Raw genomic sequence first — 22,622 nt, forward strand, 5'->3', positions numbered from 1 at the left:
TTATTGATTAGCTTCTATATGCCAGGTTTTTCTGGGCATTGGGGAAATAGTGATGCACAAGTCAGAATCTATCCTTAATCATAAAAAATTTAGTCCTAGAAGGAAAGACAGTAAACAAGTGAACAAGATCATTGCAAAGTATGATTCATTATAAAGGAAATAACAGGATTATATATAACAGGCAAAAGTTAGGGGAGTATGGGGCCTTCATTTCATAGATCTGGAAAAACTTTTGAGAAGGTAACACTTAAGCCAGAATTTTAAGGATTCTGGGAAAAGCCAGTCATCTAATGTGCTGAGAGCAGTGAGTCTAGATAGAAGGGGGGGGTGGGGCGGAAAGGCAGGCAAAGAAGGGAATGAGTGATGGCAAATGCATAGCAAGATAAGCTAAGCTAACTAAGCTGGTCCATGATCCCCTTAGAGAATTAACCAGCAGCAACCCATAATGTCTTCCCACTCTCCCCTCAGTCATTAAACAGGTCCCTCTGGTGACATTCTCACAGCATGAAATCACAACCAATGGAAGAAATCCAAGAAGACACCAAGGAAACAATATTAGGCAGGTAGGTAGAGATAAACTGAGCCAGGAAGGAATGAGTGATGGTATACCTAAATAGACTGTGGTCTTCAACTGGCCAGATGAGGATGAAAAGGACAGGATGAAAATTAATTAATGGTGACAAAAGACCAAAAACACAGATGCTTTACCCAGCTTCTTCTTAATGACATGAATAATCACTGCAGTCAACATGAGCTTCTGACAAACAGCAGCCCATCCTTGTTTGTGGTGAGAAGCTAAGATTAAAAGTTGAAATTTCCCTTCTCTAGCCCATCAGAAATTCCTAAGAAAGAAGGGAACCAGGATGGTTGGATGTAAAGCACCATTAGTCTAACTTATGAGACTCAAAAGCCTTCTTCTATCATCCAGGATCTAGCTCCTCTGCTAAGGGATCTCTCTGCCTGGCATCCCTAAATAGGTTTCAAACAATCCCATCTTTAAGACTCCATGCAAGGGTCAGTCATGGCTATTCAATGTGATAATTATTTAAAAGGTATTCTGAAACTCCTAAAACTCTCAACAAATGATTGGTGTATGATGATAATGATGGTGGTGATGACGACAATGTGGTGATAACAGTTGAACAATTGTACTTTTTATCTAAGTGGCGGTTTCCTAGATAAGTCAAACCTGACTTTTCCTGGCAGAAATAATTTGCAGGGCCACATCCTGTGAATAAGAATCTTCATTGCCGTAGCAAAGGCTTCCATGGATTGCATTAGGTGGTTAGTTTTGTGACTGAACTAACATCATCACATCTTTGCGTTAATTTAACCCCCTTACATAGAAGAAAACCACGTGAGATCCTTTAGTTGGGGTTGAGGAGTGGAATAAGCCTCCCTGAATGCCCTTTTTAATTCAGTGGGGGCATTCCGGGAACTCAAACCCACTCCAGGTTCCAAGGGTCTCAAGAACCCCGCCATGGTTTGACATTAACCAAAATTTTGAATGATTTTGAGGGGAGGACAGGCGTGGGGAGGGCTATATTTTTGGGTCAGATAAATCAAAGCACATTTGGCCAGACACTGCCCCCCTTCATTTCCAAGCACATGTGAATTTCTAGGGAAATTGAATCCACGTGTTCCTGATTCATTTACATTTAACTCTTCAAAATGCTTTGTACACCCTCCAAGAAGCCTTCAGTGTATTGAGCCAGGAGGTCGGGTTTTATTAGCCATGCAGGGACCCAGCAGACTGAATGAATGGGAAGAGGCTTTCAAGACAGAACTCAAGAAGGTCAAGTGTTTTGAAAATTTGCCCCCACGTATTCCCCTTAACTTCTGGGTCCCCACCAAGCAACTTCTGCAAAGCGTACACAGAAATAAACCTCCGTTTTCATGACAGAGATCAAGCCAAGAGCTGCTGGCCTCGACATCCTCTTCCCACAAACCTGAGCCTCTTTGATGGTCAGAGACAGAATAACTGATGCTTGATAGGTGCCCTGTGCTTCCTGATGCTAGTTTTCTGTTCTCGTGCTTCATTTGCTTTGTTTGCTGAAGTGGGAAGCCTGCTGCCGCCACCCTGGAATCCTTGATAAGAATTGACGAGACCCAGGGGGAGTGTGGGAAGAGTCTGTGACTTCAGCCGCTTGGCAAAAGTTCCGGAGACTTTCTGATCTTCCTCCACATGCTGAAAATCCCTAGAAGTCCTTTGACAGAGAGGAGGTTCAAAAGGGCAGTCTTCCTGTCCTCATTTCTTTGGCGGGGAAAAAATATATATATATATAAAGACGAGGACAGCCACCGCATTACATCCTCAGAACAAGCAGACGTAATAAAAAGGTTATTTTCTTGGGGTCAGGGAATAAAAAGGGTCAGGGAACAGTTAGAGATCACTCATTTCTCCCTTCCCACACATCTGAAATGCAGTCATAAGTAGACACACCCCATCTTTAAACTGCACAAATGTTCTGGCAAAAAAACCTAGTTTCTTTATTATGTGATAATAGCTCAGATGCCTAACTCACAAACAAGGCGAGTTCCTCCAAAAGAAATTGCCAGAGCTCATGTGTGAATGCTGTGTTCAAGGTAACTCCTTTTGCCTTTTACCTGTGTTGCTTCTCTATCTTCAGTATATTCTGCAAATATATGCAGTATTTGAGATTATTTAGATCATTGAGCTTAATCCTAACACATCTTGGTCAATAGGTCAAATCCTGTAATAAGCTCTCAGAACAATTTTATATTTGCTTGTGTGATTACATCAATCATGCCGAAGGTCTCTGTGAGCATTTTGTCTTATTATTCCAAGTGCTGGGGTCTGCCATAGTGTAGGCCCTCAAAAATACTGAGTGAATGAGTTTAATGAGGTCTGACTATATGCCAGCTGGGGTGCATTAAATGCCATTGAGTCCTTACAACAAACCTAGGAGAAGTGGGCTCTTAGGATTCCCATTAGTACAGATGACAAAATGGAAGCTTAAAACATGAAGCAGCCTACTAAGGCCATGAAGTGTATTTAGAGGTGGAACTAAGGTTCAAGGGTAATTTGTCTCCTGGGATTGTAGCCATGAAATTAAAAGACGCTTACTCCTTGGAAGGAAAGTTATGACCAACCTAGACAGCATATTAAAAAGCAGAGACATTACTTTGCCAACAAAAGTCCGTCTAGTCAAGGCTATGGTTTTTCCAGTGGTCATGTATGGATGTGAGAGTTGGACTGTGAAGAAAACTGAGCGCCGAAGAATAGGTGCTTTTGAACTGTGGTGTTGGAGAAGACTCTTGAGAGTCCCTTGGACTGCAAGGAGATCCAACCAGTCCATTCTAAAGGAGATCAGTCCTGGGTGTTCATTGGAAGGACTGATGCTGATGCTGAAACTCCAATCCTTTGGCCACCTGATGTGAAGAACTGACTCACTGGAAAAGACCCTGATGCTGGGAGGGGTTGGGGGCAGGAGGAGAAGGGGATGACAGAGGATGAGATGGCTGGATGGCATCACTGACTCAATGGACATGAGTTTGGGTGGACTCTGGGAGTTGGTGATGGACAGCAGGGCCTGGCATGCTGCAATTCATGGGGTCGAAAAGAGTCAGACACGACTGAGTGACTGATGTGATCTGAACATCTGGTCTCATAAGGCTCACTCAGGGCAGACTTGGTGAACACAGAATTTAATTTCAATAAGAAGCATTTCCAATTACAACTTGTAAGAAAGTACTTGAAAACTGTCTATGAGAGGTTGCTTCACTAATGGGCAAAACAATTCCTCAGGGACCTCTTCATTCAGGACACATCCCTGAATTCCCCTCTGGAGACAGCCTAAAGCATTTACTTACTTCTTTGAGTGCACCAGTATTTATAGGTTACTTAATGCGTAAACTCATTTTGGTGCATGCTGTATAGTTTGTCTACATTTTGGTCTAAGATTCTAAACTCTGAAAGCTGGAAATATACAATAAACTTTGAGTTCCCTGGCTGAAAGATACAACTTTCTTTTCTTTGATTTTAGCCTGCTTTCTTTTGCCTTCACAAATAGTGCCTTGAAGTTCACAGCCATGTAAATTCCCTTCAATAGCTCTTGGTCAATAGTTTATGTAAGGGCAGTGAAGTGATTCATAAGCAAACGTAGGACTTTGCAGATACCTAGGAGACTGTAATCCTTGGTAAATATTCCAATTTGAAGTATTTCAACCTCAAGCTAATCAAATATGTATTTTTCTGTGCGTGTGTAAAATTGTTATTGTAAACTGTAAAGCACTCTGCAAATATTTGCTATAGTTGTTTAAAAGGAAAGGATCAAAGAGAAGTTGGCCACATGACTTCTGCTCCTGTTGCTTTGGGTCTCTTCATTCCTGGGGACTCTGGGAGTACCAGAGTGTACCATAATGGTTCTTTCCTTGAAACCCAGGAAGGTTCTTTCCTTGAAACCCATGTAGAAGTACAGACAGGACCACCTCCATGCAACATTTTAAAAACTGAGAGGAGGATAATGATTCCTAAAAGGGTTTAAGAACATTGTAGCATGATCACTCTAACGAGATAAATCTGAAGCAGAGAATTAGACTTTTAAAAGAACTTTAGAGTTTTTCCAACAAAGATTGTTATCTCTCAGTAGAGACATTTCACAATCTACTACAAAATTATTAGTGTTCTGAAGTGCTCTATAGCAGTGCTTCCCAAAGTTTGCTGTGACTTGAGATTTTGGTAAAATGCAGACTCCAGGACACTGGGTCCAAATTGGGGTCTGAGGCTCTGCATTTTATCAAGCTCTCGATTGATAGTGATGTGACTGACACATGGGCCACACTTTGAATAGCAAGACTCCAGAGGACAAGGTAACACAGCTTTTAGATTCAAGAGTTAGGGATCTGACTCTGGATTTAGAATGTGGCTTGGGATTCCACCTCAATCTCATGTACTTACTGTGTGACTTTGGTAAAAGTATTCTACTTCTCTTTGTCCATTTCACATCTGGGAATAAAGAAAATGTTAGTACTAACTTCATAGGCTTTTGGACCAATTATATAACATCCTTGTGAAAATATGTGGTTGGCATTGTGCCTTACACATAGTAAACATGTGAGAAATATTAGCTATTATTATTACTTTCAACTGTCCATGCTGTGTCTCCAAATGATTCTGTCTTTTCATATCTGAAAGAAAAGATAAAGATTTAGCTTTCTCATCTAAAATGCAAAAAACATGACATATTTTCTCCAAATAAAAATAGAACATACCAAAGTATTTTTAAAATTCTCTTTGGCAAATATAGTCAACTGACATAAATGTGTTTAGTAGACACATTCACGATGATTTTATTTTTATATTTGCAGCCCCTTTTTAATGAATTCTTCCAGTTTTTCTTATGCAATTCCATACTAAAATTTAACTCATTGTGTTCAAAGTCTCAGTGGAAATTCTCACCAATGTCACCCTCAGTTTGTAATTTTGATAACACCATAATCTGTTAGTAGAAATAAATAACAGAGCCATGCTTGTGCTTTATTGAGTTCTCTCTTGATGGTGTGTTTTCTTCTGTTGGTCAAACAGTGGGAGAAGATTGTGCTGCTCTATTGGTTTACCCCCAAATGGAAACATCAACCACATTCTTTGGAAAACCACATTTTAGCAGCTTTAATCAGTAGACTGGAAAAACAGAACTCCTCTCACTTTATTGGATTGGTGAATTGAATCCTATATTTCTATTTCTTGCTTCTCTTTCAACCTGATTCTACCTTACCCCATACCTCCCTCCCTAATCTTCTTCAAAAACAAGGTGAGATATGAAAGGCTTAATTCCAGGAAAAGAAAAGGTGAAAGAAAAATAGGATGCATTGAGTTGGTTATACACTATACCCTTCCAATCTAACTTGTATGGAACGTGCATACTAAATAAGCAAGTTTTCTGAGTCCTGAAGATGCTTGTGTATCTTTAACAGAAACTCTTTGGTGAGATTCTACTAGCTAAGTAATTTTTTCTCCATTTTATAGATGAGGACATTGAGGCATAAATAATTTACCCATGGCAGCAAGACAACTTGTTGAAGAGGGAAAATCAGCTCTGAAAGGAAATTTGAACTTTAAATGGAAAGAATATTGATGCAAAATGAAAATACTACAAAGTGAAAGAGACCGTTACCTTGAATTGGTAGGTTAAACTGTTACCTTGAATAGGTGGGGCACACATGTATACCTGTGGCGGATTCATTTTGATATTTGGCAAAACTAATACAATTATATAAAGTTTAAAAATAAAATAAAATTAAAAAAAAATAAAGAAGGTTTTAATGGGAGATTGAGGACTTTTATTTTGAATAGAGAAAACCAAAAGGTTATTCTGTCTCCTTTTTCTTCTTCATTTTGCAAGCCTGTGCTGTACTAAGTGTGAACATTTCAAACTTCTACCCCACATCCCCATCCCTCACTCATAATACATAGATGGCCAGCGGGTCCTGAGTTCATTAACAATTATGCATGCTTTCTAAAAAGCTATTAACTTGAAATGTGGACTTTTCTTCTTTTGTCAGACCCTTTCTTAGAGGAAGGGTAAAGAAAGTAGGTAACACCAAAAAAAAGTGAAGCACAACAGACCCTTGGATAATCAACGAAAGTCACCACTCGTCTCGGACTAATCAAGAGCCGGCGGTGCTGCTCTCGCCTACTGGAAAGGCTGAAGACTTTTTCGGATACACCTTGGAATCGGCTCTGATCACTGTCCTCCTCCCGTCTGCAGCTGGCTTCACATGTGCGCCTCTCCCAGTAAGGCACGTCCTAGCTCACAGTGCTATAGCGTCCTTTCCCTTGCTTAACTACGTGTTTTTGGTAAACGCTCTATCCTGTTATTTATAAAATGTGGCCAGTTTCTTGATGTTGCTAAATCCCAGTTCCTCTATTAAATCATCGTCCTTAATCCCACTTTGCCTTTATTCTCATAATTCCACTTTATCCTTGTCACAGAAACATTTCACCTCACACTGGGTCCCCGTTCTGAAGAAAGATTAAACAGGATGCTGTTATAGGTTTCCATCCTCTCTCACCCTTTCAGTTTCCTAGCTTTCATACTTTTTCTTTGTCCCTTTGAATTCATTGCCAGGGTCATAAAGTGCTTTAGCATTTGAATCCCAGCAACATCATCTTTGTGACTGTGGTCACTTTGATGAGTCTTAATCTACCTGTTCATGAAGTGGGGATATATGTAATAATAAGTATGCTTTCCTTCCAGAATCACTGCAAAGATCAGACACATTTCTGTTGTGTGACCCAGTGTCTGGTGTATACTAAATGCACAATAAATATTGTTCCTCTCATTACCTCCATTCTAGGTTCATGAACAGGTCACTGTAGTTAATAATTCACAAGCTTTTATCGGGACCTGAAATCCTGCTTATTCAGCATCTGTTTTCCGTATGCTTCTTCTTTACCTTCAAAATTTCCCTCTGCCCACATCTATAAAATGATTCATAATAAATGAGGCTTGTAATTATTGACATATTCATATATGCATCCGCAACTCAAATATAAAATTTTTGAGGTTTTGTTCATGCATCATGAGTTCAATTTTTCTTTCAAGTGTTTGCATCCTAAGAGAAAGATGCTACTCCCAAGAGGTAGAGAAGACGTAAGATCTGGGATGTGAAAGAATGTGGGTGGCAGGCCAAGTGCAATTACAGCATAGCTTATCCCAAATGGTGATCCCTAAAAATATTCAGTCTGGCTCTTTATGGAAGACTGGTCTCATGGATGAGGGGGATTTAATAACAGCTGGCAATGAAAACATCAATGTTATAGATGAGGAGCTAATTAAGGGTTGGTTGTCTGTATTATAGTCTTTATATGCCTTTTTGTATGAAATCAGGGTAAGAGGGAGAAGAAGAAGGAAATTAGTGTACATATGGCCATGAGTAGAGCTTGGCTAAAAATGGCAAAGCAACTCTACAGTCCTTATCTGGTCATATTTCAGACATGACTCAATGACCTGTTTGGCATAAGAGATGGCTAAGAGCAGCTTTGCCAAACTCCCAGAGACATTTCCCCTATTCTTCTTATGACTGCTGGGAGTTTAGGCTGTCTGATACAAGTAGGGCTAACATTTCTGAGAATCCCTTGGCCTGCAAGGAGATCCAACCAGTCCATTCTGAAGGAGATCAGCCCTGGGTTTTCTTTGGAAGGAATGATGCTAAAGCTGAAACTCCAGTACTTTGGCCACTTCATGCAAAGAGTTGACTCATTGGAAAAGACTCTGATGCTGGGAGGGATTGGGGGGAGGAGGAGAAGGGGATGACAGAGGATGAGATGGCTGGATGTCATCACCGACTCAATGGACGTGAGTTTGAGTGAACTCTGGGAGTTGGTGATGGACTGGGAGGCCTGGGGTGCTGCGATTCATGGGGTTCCAAGGAGTTGGACATGACTGAGTAACTGAACTGAACATTTCTGAGTTACTTAAGTGGAAATTGAAGCTTAAGAGAGGATGAATAAATAGCCAATGAGCATGCAATGAGTGAAGCAGGATTAAGTCCTGACGTCTGAAGCCAGAATCCTAGCTTTTGCAATTACAACACAAAGGAATGTGATAGACAGCGAGTTGTACAAGAAGAATTGTTTATAAGAATGGGACTGTAAGGATATATGTTTGTCTGATCAGCTGAGCACCATGGTGTTTCACAAAGATACATCTGATTATCAGGCTGAGAATCACTAAGTTTTCGGCAACCAAGAGCTCACACTAATACATATTTTGAATGGACACATTCTACCCTATGGTGCAAGTTATAGCATTCTATTTTCTGGGATCCTTTTAAAAACTGAAATATTGGAGGAGGACATTAGATTCAGAATAAATATACTTAGCTTTATTCAAAAGCATTGGCTTTACCTTAGTTTTTACTAGGTTTAGCTTATTATATTTACTCTGTAGAGACTGTAGTTTTGTAGATCTTTCCAAGGTAACATCTGACAAAGTAATTCAGCATACAATACAATAAATCATTATACAACAGATCATTAAAACTCAGGCTTATATGGCCAAAGCCAAAATGGAAGGAAAAAAATAAGGGCTTTATATGCTTCTCCATTTGATTCTTACCAGCAAGAAAATGTGGTTGGTTGGTAATGACAGTGGCGATCTGCTGACAATAAAGAGAGAAATAGGGAAGGAGGGAAGAAGAAGAAGAAGAAAGAAGAGAGGGAGAAAGGAGGAAGGAATGAGCAAAATAAAAGGGAGCTGTAGGAAATTGCAGGTCAACAGGAGCTAGATATAAGCAATTATAAAATTGCCATGAAAGACTCAGAAATATGAACACACACACACACACATACACACACGTCCAATATCAAATGTCTATCTGACCCCAACATCCAGGTTCTTCAGTATTTTGTTCTATTAGTTAAAAAACCTATTCATTGCTGGATGGATAAGCCCAAATTTGAACCTGGCTGGAACCACTGAATAAAGGCCAAAGAGGATGGGCTATGGTATCATTCAAACCCAGAGTTTAGCTCTCAGCTGCCTCACCTTACCAGCTATGTATTCTCCTGGGTAGCATTCTCATCTTTAAAAGCCTTGTAGGTTTATTGTATGTACATGAAAAATTATATAGACTTTATTAAATTAAATAAGATTTTATAGACACACATATACACATAGATGTGTGAAGTATTTAACACACCAATTATCAGTAGTTTGATCAAACAGTCCACCCACATCATAATTTGAGATCTTAACCAACTTTACCCTCTGTGTTTTGTCCAGCTACCTGTCTCAGCATGTGATCACCCTGGTTATCAAGTTTTGTTTTGTTTTGTTTTTTTCTGACTATTTCTTGTGTTTTCCAGTAAGAAGAGGGTAAAAGTAATCTAAACTAGCAAGGTATGAACATTCCAAAACCATTTAAATGTTTCATAAATATTGTCATCTTGTACTTCTAAACAGCTAAACAGTTTTCCTTTGATTATTATTGAGCAAATTCTTAATGACAGAGAATGTTCATTGAGGAATTCTGTTAATCATTTGGAAAACTGAAAGCAATCTAAATGATCATCAACAGGAAAACCATTTAGTAATGTTATGTTGTATCCATATGACAGAGAAACACCCACTTCTTAAGAGGAATGAGATAACTCAATATGTTACTGAAATAGAAAAGTCCACAATCGATTCTGAAGTTAAAAAAGAAACTGTGAGGCACTGCAAATGATTTCATATCATTTGTGTAAGAGAATATATATGAATTTTATAACATGTATGAAAAGTGTGAAGTCAAAGTCTTAGTTGTTCAGTTGTGTCCAACTCTTTGCAACCCCATGGCCCACCAAGGTTCTCTGTCCAAGGGATTCTCCAGGCAAAAATACTGAAATGGGTGGTCATTTCCTTCTCCAGGGGATCTTCCCGATGCAGGGATTGAACCCAGGTCTCCTGCATTGCAGGTGGATTCTTTACCATCTGAGCTACGAGGGAAGCCCTAACATGTATGTGAGTGTATTATACTTTCTGCACTAATTTTGCTTTCTAGGGAGTGGCAGTAATGGGTAAAAATGAGAAAGGAAAATTTCTAAACTTTTCACAAATCAGGAACCTAAACTTAAACATCACATGTTATACTAGTTTCCTGTTGTTTCTGTATCATAAACTTAGTGACCTAGGACAACACATGGCATATTTCCTGACAGTTCTAGAGAACAGAAGTCTGAAATGTGTCCTTATGTAAGAAATAAGATGCCGGTTGAGCTGCATTTCTTCTCTAGGGAAGAAGCATTTCATGCTTTTTCCAGGTTCCAGAAACTGCCTGCTTTCCTTGGCTCATGACCCCACATCACTCCAGTCTCTGCTTCTGTCATTATATGTCCTTTTCCTACTCAGACTCTTCTGCTTCCTCTTATAAAGGTCCCTGTGATTATATCGGGCTCACACAGATAACCCAGGATCAGTTCCAGTTCAAAATCCTTAATTTAACCATGCAAAGTCTCTTTTGTCAGGTGAGGTAGCATATTCATAGGTTAGGGTGTCTTTGAGGAACCATGACTCTGCTTACCATGAACACCTTTCTATTTTGGTAAAATCTGTCTTCTTAATAATACTTAGTTAGCCAGTCATTTGTTACTGCCTCTCTTCCCAAGCTCTAAATTAAAAAAATAAAAAAGAAACCACACACACACATGCTTTTTCATTAGCGCAAGACATTAGCACAATGTGGAAAGAGAAAAGGAGGTTAGGAAGTTGGAGGGAAGGAAGGAAGGAAAGACTCTATGTTTATTCACCTGAAATAATGGGTAATAAAAATATGATGCATTCATTTATTCCCCAAATAGTAAGTTCTTCTGATAAGTAGAACAGTCTTCAAGGAATAGTTCACATCACATGCAAACACACACATACACACGCACACACAAGAAAATTTTTGTGTCATTTAAGAATTTATCACTCATTAAGGAAGACAAAATTAAGCACATAAGAAGACTTAAGAAGAGTACAACAGTGGATCAAGTAGTTTGAGTATTTGGAGATAGATGACAAGAGCTTGGGAACACAGTCATAGAACTTAATTCAGGTACGGTTTCATGAATGAAAGATTGAGTCAGGTTATATAAGGCAAATGGGCATAAAATGATAAGTTACATAGGTCATCTAAAACAGAAGAAATGAGAGTAAAATCACACAATCAAGGTAGAATTGATGGAAAACATAGGTAAACTATACAGCTTGGTTGATAAAGAATAAGAGATGAGCTCAAAGGGATAAAGAACTTGTGTTCAGTTGTGTGTGTGTGGAAGTAGGGGGCGGGCGGGGAGGCTGATAAGCTGAAAAGGCAAAGAATGAGACCAGAGAAGGTAAACTTGTGGTGAGGGATCACTCTGCATTTTCAGCAGACAAGTGAAATAATGTGATTTGGGGTCTTAATCATCTGTCTAGAGTCCTCTTCTAACACCTGATGAAGGATTAGAAGCATAGGTATTCTGTGATCAGTGAAGTAAGTTGGCTAATTTTAAAGATTATTTTAAAGAATATTTTACTCAAAGTTAGAGCTACACAATCTTGCTTCTCTCTTGAGACTGATAATGGTAATCAAGAGGAAATAAAAATGTCAAGAGAAGAAGAGCCAGTTGGAGTTTAACTGATGTATAGATCACTTGCCCCTCCTGGTGGCTAAAATGAAAATCCATTCTCAATAGAAACAAGTGGACCATTTCAACAAAAAGTCATTAATAAGTGATGTGAAAAACAGATATGTTTGATACTGTGTAGGAACACACTGTAAGTGAGGGATAAGTAAATGCAAGAAAGTTTATACTTTTAAAAAAATTAGTAAAAAAAAATGTTGACAATTGCTTCACTAAGAGACAGGGCTAGAATCTCAGAAAAAACATGGGATTCAAATACTTTCAAGAGCAAAAACCAAGAGGAATATCTCAGCTATACAAATGAGAAAACTGAGGTTTATAGAGATAAAAGAAAAAAGCCAAAGTCACACAGCCAGGAAAGTGAAAAGTGAGGATTCAAGATTTAATCTCTAGCCCATCTGTTTCCAAGACCCTGGTGTTACCCAGTACATGACCACAACTACAACTCCAGCAAAAAGGACAGAAAAGTTCACATTGCCTCACATGTTCTGTCTAGGCCATGATTTAAGAAAGAAATAAGAAGTCTTCAAACATTTATCACTACCTAAAGAATAAAACAAATTTTTATAAAATATCATTTCCCAGAAGACTTACACAGTGCCCTTTTCTTTAAGATCTTTCTGTGTAAGAAGATAGATGTTTATTTTTCACTGTTTTTGAATGCAGAAAACCCCATTTATTTCTGTAAGCAGCCAATTATCAGTTAAGTAAGACTTACTGAGAAAGTAAGTGTTTCTGTAACTGGGCAAAAACTTATAGGTGATGCCATTAGAATATATGTACATACTGTGGCCAAGGTCCATGCTCCTGTTTTGGAAGATTAACATCAAAAAGAATGAAAGACCACAGGGAAGCTGCTGTAAAAATATATGTCAGAAATACACACACACTCACGGGAAATATCAGGTGTAGAAATCAATCTAGAAATCTAAACTGATTATTTCTGTCCAAATGATAGCCACCAGTGACATGTCGCTACTGAGTTCTTAGAATGTATAGTCCAAACTGAAATGCACTGAAAATATGAAGCATTTACCAGATTTTTGAAAACTTGGTGTGATAAAAATGTAAAACATCTCAATAATTTTCACACTTATGGCAAGCAGAAATAGCAGCATTTTATATTGGTTTAAATAAAGTATATGATGAAAGTTAATTTCACATAGTTCTTTCCACTAGCTAAATTGAAATCACTCATGTGAATTACACTTTTAGAATCACATTTTATTTCAATTGGACAGTGCTGTCTGGACATGTCTGCTAGAGGCATTTTGAAGATCACTATACTGAGTGGAGAGACAAGAGGTGGATGGGGTGGGTCTGGATGTGTTCAAGCTGGTCGTGTATCTATTATTAAATGCTCACTCTCCAAAAAACTATCATAAAAGGTTATTTGTCAACAAGTCTGCACTTTTCCATTGTTATTAGTTATTTATTTTCAGTAAAGTTCTAATGTCACTTCAAAGGTTATGACTCAGATGTCAACTCTGCATTCCCATCATATGACATTTTCTTCATTCTATGATACTTGAATAGGAAAATTAACGTGCTGACAGATATTATTAAAGATCCAGATCATCGTCAAAGGTCTAAAGTTCTGGAAAATCAATAATACAACAATTCTTAATCTCAAAGGACTCGTTTGAAGAGAGAAGACAAAGATAAATAAAACCGGTAAAAGTGGATTGGGTTGGCCAAAAAGCTTGTTCAGGTTTTTCTGTATGATGTTACAGAAAAACCCAAATGAACTTTTTGGCCAACCCAATAGAATATCACAGTTCTGTAACAAATTAAAATTTCAGGTGGCTTGTCAAGGTTTCCTGGTTAGGGAAGCTTGTGTCGATGTTCTGGTGGATGGAGCTGTATTTCTTCTCTCTGGAGTGTAATGAAATGTCCAGTAATGAGTTATGAGATGTCTATGGTTTTGGGGTGACTTTGGGCAGCCTGTATCTTGAAGCTCAGGGCTGTGTTCCTTTGTTGCTGGAGAATTTGCTTGTTATGTCTTTCCCTGGAACTTGTTGGCCCTTGTGTGATGCTTGGTTTCAGTGTCGGTATGGAGGCGTTTGATGAGCTCCTGTCAATTAATGTTCCTTGGAGTCAGGAGTTCCCTGGAGTCAGGGTTTGGACTTAAGCCTCCTACTTCCAGTTATCGGTCTTAATTTTACAGTAGTTTCAAAACTTCTCCTTCTATACAGCACCACTGATAAAACATCTACGTTAAAGATGAAAAGTTTCTCTACTGTGAGGGTCACTCAGAGAGGTTCACAGCGTTACATGGAGAAGAGAAGAGGGAGGAGGGAGTTAGAGGTGACCTAAATGAGATGAGGTGGAATCAATAGTGGAGAGAGTGGGCTAGCCAGTAGTCACTTCCTTATGTGCACTCCACAACTGGACCGCTCAGAGATGTTCACGGAGTTATACAGGGAAGAGAAGAAGGAGGCAGGAGACAGAGGTGGCCAGAAGGATAAAAGGGGGAAATGAAAAGGAGGGAGACAGATCCAGCCAGTAATCAGTTCCTTAAGTGTTCTCCACCGTCTGGAACACACAGAAATTCACAGAGTTGGGTAGAGTAGAGAGGGGTTAGGGAGGAGATACAGGTGACCTGGTGGAGAAAATGGAGAGTCCAAAGGGAGAGAGAGCAGTCAAGCCAGTAATCTCGTACACTAGTGAAAAATGGGTCCTGAAGATTGGGTTCTTAAAGGTACAAAATTGGTAACAAATACATAAAAACAAAAATTAGAAATCTAGAGTAGAGTTTGGAATTCCAAAAATGCGATGTTAATGAAAAGAAGAAGGAAAAGAAAGAGAGAAAAAACGAACAAAGAAAAACAAACAAGGTCGTGAAAGTAATAAAGAAACTACAGGTACAAAATTGATAACTAATACCAAAAAGCAAAAATTAAAAATCTAGAGTAGAGTTTGGAATTTCAAAAATACAACGTTAAAAAAAAAAAAAAAGAAGAAGAAGAAGAAAAATAGAGAGAAAACAGACAAACCAACAAAAACAATGTCGCAAAAATTATAAAGAAAATACAGGTACAAAATTGATATCAAATACCAAAAAGCATAAATTAAAAATCTTGAGTAGAGTTTGGAATTGCAGATATACGATGTTATATAAAAGAAGAAGAGAAAGAAACAGAGGGAAAAAAAAGTCACAGAAATTATGAAAAAAAAAGTCACAGAAATTATGAAAAAAACTATAGGTACAAAATTGATAACATATATCAAAAGGCTAAAATTAAAAATCTAGAGTAGAGTTTGGAATTTCAAAAATACAATGTTAAAGAAAAGAAGAAAAAGAAAAAAGAAAAAAAAAAACACCACGGTCAAAAAATTATAAAATATATATATGAAGTTCGCTGAAGAAGAAAAAAAAAAAATAGGGTCTTTTTTTTTTTTTTTTGCAAAGTAATAGTTATAAAAGTGAAAATTAAAGGACAATAGAGGACTTAAAAAAATTTTTTTTAATTAAAAAAAAAAAAGAAAGAAAGATTGATCGTAAAAATAGTAAAAATATATCTAGGTCTTTCTCTGGTTTTGTTGTGAGTATTGTGGGTTCAGTTCATTTTTGGCAGTTCCTTAGTCCGACTTATATTTCTCAAGATCTATAGGCCCCTTCCTATGTAATCCGTAGTAACCACAGGGTTTTAATCTATGGCCTGTAGCTTCCAAGGCGTTTCCCTCTGTTATAGCGACAAGCCACCTGTACAAACCCACACACAGCGAGGAAACGCCACAATAAAGAGAACTCCACAAACTGCCAGAATACAGAAAGGACACCCCAAACTCAGCAATTTAAACAAGATGAAGAGACAGAGGAATACTCAGCAGATAAAGGAACAGGATAAATGCCCACCAAACCAAACAAAAGAGGAAGAGATAGGGAATCTACCTGATAAAGAATTCCGAATAATGATAGTGAAATTGATCCAAAATCTTGAAATTAAAATGGAATCACAGATAAATAGCCTGGAGGCAAGGATTGAGAAGATGCAAGAAAGGTTTAACAAGGACTTAGAAGAAATAAAAAAGAGTCAATATATAATGAATAATGCAATAAGTGAAATTAAAAACACTCTGGAGGCAACAAATAGTAGAATAACAGAGGCAGAAGATAGGATTAGTGAATTAGAAGATAGAATGGTAGAAATAAATGAATCAGAGAGGATAAAAGAAAAACGAATTAAAAGAAATGAGGACAATCTCAGAGACCTCCAGGACAATATTAAACGCTACAACATTCGAATCATAGGGATCCCAGAAGAAGAAGACAAAAAGAAAGACCATGAGAAAATACTTGAGGAGATAATAGTTGAAAACTTCCCTAAAATGGGGAAGGAAATAATCACCCAAGTCCAAGAAACCCAGAGAGTCCCAAACAGGATAAACCCAAGGCGAAACACCCCAAGACACATAGTAATCAAATTAACAAAGATCAAACACAAAGAACAAATATTAAAAGCAGGAAGGGAAAAACAACAAATAACACACAAGGGAATTCCCATAAGGATAACAGCTGATCTTTCAATAGAAACTCTTCAAGCCAGGAGGGAATGGCAAGACATACTTAAAAAGATGAAAGAAAATAACCTACAGCCCAGATTATTGTACCCAGCAAGGATCTCATTCAAGTATGAAGGAGAAATCAAAAGCTTTTCAGACAAGCAAAAGCTGAGAGAATTCTGCACCACCAAACCAGCTCTCCAACAAATACTAAAGGATATTCTCTAGACAGGAAACACAAAAATTGTGTATAAATTCAAACCCACAACAATAAAGTAAATGGCAACTGGGTCATACTTATCAGTAATTACCTTAAACGTAAATGGGTTGAATGCCCCAACCAAAAGACAAAGACTGGCTGAATGGATACAAAAACAAGACCCCTGCATATGTTGTCTACAAGAGACCCACCTCAAAACAGGGGACACATACAGACTGAAAGTGAAGGGCTGGAAAAAGATTTTCCATGCGAATAGGGACCAAAAGAAAGCAGGAGTAGCAATACTCATATCAGATAAAATAGACTTTAAAACAAAGACTGTGAAAAGAGACAAAGATGGTCACTACATAATGATCAAAGGATCAATCCAAGAAGAAGATATAACAATTATAAATATATATGCACCCAACATGGGAGCACCGCAGTATGTAAGACAAATGCTAACAAGTATGAAAGAAGAAATTAACAATAACACAATAATAGTGGGAGACTTTAATACCCCACTCACACCTATGGATAGATCAACTAAACAGAAAATTAACAAGGAAACACAAACTTTAAATGATACAATAGACCAGTTAGACCTAATTGATATCTATAGGACATTTCATCCCAAAACAATGAATTTCACCTTCTTCTCAAGCGCACATGGAACCTTCTCCAGGATAGATCACATCCTGGGCCATAAAGCTAGCCTTGGTAAATTCAAAAAAATAGAAATCATTCCAAGCATCTTTTCTGACCACAAGGCAGTAAGATTAGATCTCAATTACAGGAGAAAAACTATTAAAAAATCCAACATATGGAGGCTGAACAACATGCTGCTGAATAACCAACAAATCACAGAAGAAATCAAAAAAGAAATCAAAATATGCATAGAAACGAATGAAAATGAAAACACAACAACCCAAAACCTGTGGGACACGGTAAAAGCAGTCCTAAGGGGAAAGTTCATAGCAATACAGGCACACCTCAAGAAACAAGAAAAAAGTCAAATAAATAACCTAACTCTACACCTAAAGCAACTAGAAAAGGAAGAAATGAAGAACCCCAGGGTTAGTAGAAGGAAAGAAATCTTAAAAATTAGAGCAGAAATAAATGCAAAAGAAACAAAAGAGACCATAGCAAAAATCAACAAAACCAAAAGCTGGTTCTTTGAAAGGATAAATAAAATTGACAAACCATTAGCCAGACTCATCAAGAAACAAAGGGAGAAAAATCAAATCAATAAAATTAGAAATGAAAATGGAGAGATCACAACAGACAACACAGAAATACAAAGGATCATAAGAGACTACTATCAACAATTATATGCCAATAAAATGGACAACGAGGAAGAAATGGACAAATTCTTAGAAAAGTACAACTTTCCAAAACTCGACCAGGAAGAAATAGAAAATCTTAACAGACCCATCACAAGCACAGAAATTGAAACTGTAATCAAAAATCTTCCAGCAAACAAAAGCCCAGGTCCAGACGGCTTCACAGCTGAATTCTACCAAAAATTTAGAGAAGAGCTAACACCTATCCTGCTCAAACTCTTCCAGAAAATTGCAGAGGATGGTAAACTTCCAAACTCATTCTATGAGGCCACCATCACCCTAATACCAAAACCTGACAAAGATCCCACAAAAAAAGAAAACTACAGGCCAATATCACTGATGAACATAGATGCACAAATCCTTAACAAAATTCTAGCAATCAGAATCCAACAACACATTAAAAAGATCATACACCATGACCAAGTGGGCTTTATCCCAGGGACGCAAGGATTCTTCAATATCCGCAAATCAATCAATGTAATACACCACATTAACAAATTGAAAAATAAAAACCATATGATTATCTCAATAGATGCAGAGAAAGCCTTTGACAAAATTCAACATCCATTTATGATCAAAACTCTCCAGAAAGCAGGAATAGAAGGAACATACCTCAACATAATCAAAGCTATATATGACAAACCCACAGCAAACATTATCCTCAATGGTGAAAAATTGAAAGCATTTCCTCTAAAGTCAGGAACAAGACAAGGGTGCCCACTTTCACCATTACTATTCAACATAGTTTTGGAAGTTTTGGCCACAGCAATCAGAACAGAAAAAGAAATAAAAGGAATCCAAATTGGAAAAGAAGAAGTAAAGCTCTCACTGTTTGCAGATGACATGATCCTCTACACAGAAAACCCTAAAGACTCCACCAGAAAATTACTAGAACTAATCAATGACTATAGTAAAGTTGCAGGATATAAAATCAACACACAGAAATCCCTTGCATTCCTATACACTAATAATGAGAAAACAGAAAGAGAAATTAAGGAAACAATTCCATTCACCATTGCAACGGAAAGAATAAAATACTTAGGAATATATCTACCTAAAGAATCTAAAGACCTATATATAGAAAACTATAAAACACTGGTGAAAGAAATCAAAGAGGACACTAACAGATGGAGAAATATACCATGTTCATGGATTGGAAGAATCAATGTAGTGAAAATGAGTATACTACCCAAAGCAATCTATAGATTCAATGCAATCCCTATCAAGCTACCAACAGCATTCTTCACAGAGCTAGAACAAATAATTTCACAATTTGTATGGAAATACAAAAAACCTCGAATAGCCAAAGCGATCTTGAGAAAGAAGAATGGAACTGGAGGAATCAATCTACCTGACTTCAGGCTCTACTACAAAGCCACAGTTATCAAGACAGTATGGTACTGGCATAAAATTTCAAAGTATGGTACAGGAATTAAAGCTTGATACGATGGCTGGGAATTTATAAGGTATAATTGGAAGGATTATGAATCAAAGAACAAGGAGGGATGTATTAATAGGAAAACTTCATTGAGTTCACATTTCCCCTCCACTTGTGAGTTTTTCAGTTGCAGAGTTAACCTTCTTGGGGATGGATTTCCTTACCATCTTCTGTAACTCAGAACACTATTTGACATCCTGTGAGCTTTGTTGAACTGAGACATGAATATGCCCAGAAAATGGAGGCACTAATGAATACTTAATAAGGGTTTTGTGGGCTTTAAATTCAGACTTTTTGCAGATTTTGGATCACAATACATATGCTAGCTGTTCATTCAGCTAATAGTGATGGACACCTACTGACTGCCAGGCACCATTCTAGGCTATGCCTATTACTTGGGTAGAGTGCAGGCAAACGATAAGGGAAAGTGTTGCAGGAAGAGAGAAAAGGTTGCAAAGACACAGAGGGATGCTTTTTACTACTTTATTTATTTTTCAGGAAGAAGGAATTTTTTTATTATTATTATTTTTTAAAATTTTATTTTATTTAACTTTACAATATTGTATTGGTTTTGCCATATATCAAAATGAATCCGCCACAGGTATACATGTGTTCCCCATCCTGAACCCTCCTCCCTCCTCCCTCCCCATAGCATCCCTCTGGGTCGTCCCAGTGCACCAGCCCCAAGCATCCAGTATCGTGCATCGAACCTGGACTGGCGACTCATTTCATACATGATATTATACATATTTCAATGCCATTCTCCCAAATCATCCCACCCTCTCTCTCTCCCACAGAGTCCAAAAGACTGTTCTATACATCAGTGTCTCTTTTGCTGTCTCGTATACAGGGTTATTGTTACTGTCTTTCTAAATTCCATATATATGCGTTAGTATACCGTATTGGTGTTTTTCTTTCTGGCTTACTTCACTTCGTATAATAGGCTCCAGTTTCATCCACCTCATTAGAACTGATTCAAATGTATTCTTTTTAATGTCTGAGTAATACTCCATTGTGTATATGTACCACAGCTTTCTTATCCATTCATCTGCTGATGGACATTACTCTAACTGGTCTCCTTGCTCTTAATCCTAAACCCTTTAGAAACCCATTGCATTTCTACAGGTATCTTTGGTGTTCCCACGCCACAGCCCTTCAGCCACTGCTGGTTGGTTGCAGCTGCAGTGGACACGTCTATGGGAGCTCGTACTCAGCTTGTGACGACACTCTCCCTCGAGCACCCTCCTTCGTTCTCCCTCCTTTCTGCTGGGCTGCCTTCTCCGCTCTTTTAAGAGCCCCGAAGGCACTCCTACAAGTACATCCAGAAATACAGAAGAGTTAATAACCTGGGGACACCTCTCAATCAGTGAGGGACCAGAAACAATGAATAAATCCTCCAGATCCCCATTCTTTGAGCAGATCATTTAAGATCAATTCTGTATACTTCTCAGAAGTTTCCGTAGAATTAAGCCCTTGTTACCTGTAGTAGCAACGTTAGTAATACTCTCTCCTTTTACTTTTTTCTCCTTTCCTGTTGTACTCTTCCTACTGACTTACTACTTCTTGCTGGGTTCACTACCAAGATAAACTACTTTTACCAAGCCCATGTCTCCAGCAGTGCTTCAGAAGAACCCAAAGAGAGCAATGCTAAGGCATCGCTTAGGATATGAAGAAGAGTTGCCATGTTAAAGCACAGTTCTGGTCTCCCTTCAAGTCCCACCTGAAATATCACTCATTCAATGAAGTTTTCATAATCTGCAGCCTTCCAGACTTAACAGTTCTCTATCGCTGCTCCCTCACACTTCTTTTTTAACACTGCTCATAATCTGCTTTGTAGTGGAACCGTTTCATTTTAACACATTAGTGACTGGAGACATATTAATGCCACAGGTGTTAGTTTCTGCAAAAATCCCCCAGTCAATAATGTGTTAATTGTGTGTCTCCCCCAACAGACTGTAAGCTCATGAGCAGGGACTGTGTTACATTCACATTTACAACTGCATCAACAACTAGTACAGAGTTTTCAACATTGTCGATAGACACTCAATACCTGCTGACTTTTTGTAAATACAATCTCTCATGATATCAGCATATTTCATGAGACGGGCAAGTCTCGGAAATGTAAGATGGCAGAATCCCAGAATGAATGGGCTGTCCTCATGAAGAAAAACAGCTTTGAGTAGTGTAATAAATTACACAAACTTCATGAGGCAGAAAAGAAAATATTTCTTTCAAGAAAAGATCACTGTATTTGGAGGCAAAGAAATTGTATGGCCCCTAGATAATCAGAAATCTTGAGACTCTGAACAGCATCAAATATTCCAGAAAAAGAGGAGTTATTTAACTTCTCTGAAATAAGAGGGACAGCATAGAGAGGAAGATGTACCGGAGATAGGGAGAACCATAGAGGAGATAAGGAGGGTCCTGAAACGTTGTGTGGTGCAAATGCAGTGCATCTCTATGACCTCCTAGATATTTAGGCAAAATCTCTTTTAATATACCTAAAATCTTATTAGAGGGATTAGAGTTCTTGTGGAAGCTGGTCACAGAGTAAGTATCTTATTTTGGGCACGTACGGGGTGGAAAATAAGATATTGTGTTTACTATCATCTTACTTTATGTGCTAGGTTTTAACATATATATATATAAATCATATATACACACAGTTGATCCTCATTATCCACAGATTCTATGCTTACAAATTCACCTATTCCCTAAAATTTGTTTGAAAGCCCAAATCAATACTTGCTGAGCTCTCATGGCCATTCAAGGGCATGTGTAGAGCAGAAGTCATCCAACATGCCTGCTCCCAGTTGAGGAAACACAAAGTGATACTGTCTTCTTGCTTCAATTTGAGTACTGCAAACAAGTGTGCATTTCATGGTCTATTTAGTATCACTTTTTTATCCTTTTTTGCATTTTTTGATTTCTGTTGGTGACTTTGCTGTTTGGAATGACCCTCAAACCTAGTGCTAAAGTGCTGTCCAATGTTCCCAGTATGAGAAGGCCTTTTAGAGAAAA

Source organism: Bubalus kerabau, chromosome 14 (genome assembly GCF_029407905.1).
Source record: "Bubalus kerabau isolate K-KA32 ecotype Philippines breed swamp buffalo chromosome 14, PCC_UOA_SB_1v2, whole genome shotgun sequence".
In the NCBI taxonomy this organism is placed as follows: Eukaryota; Metazoa; Chordata; class Mammalia; order Artiodactyla; family Bovidae; genus Bubalus; species Bubalus kerabau.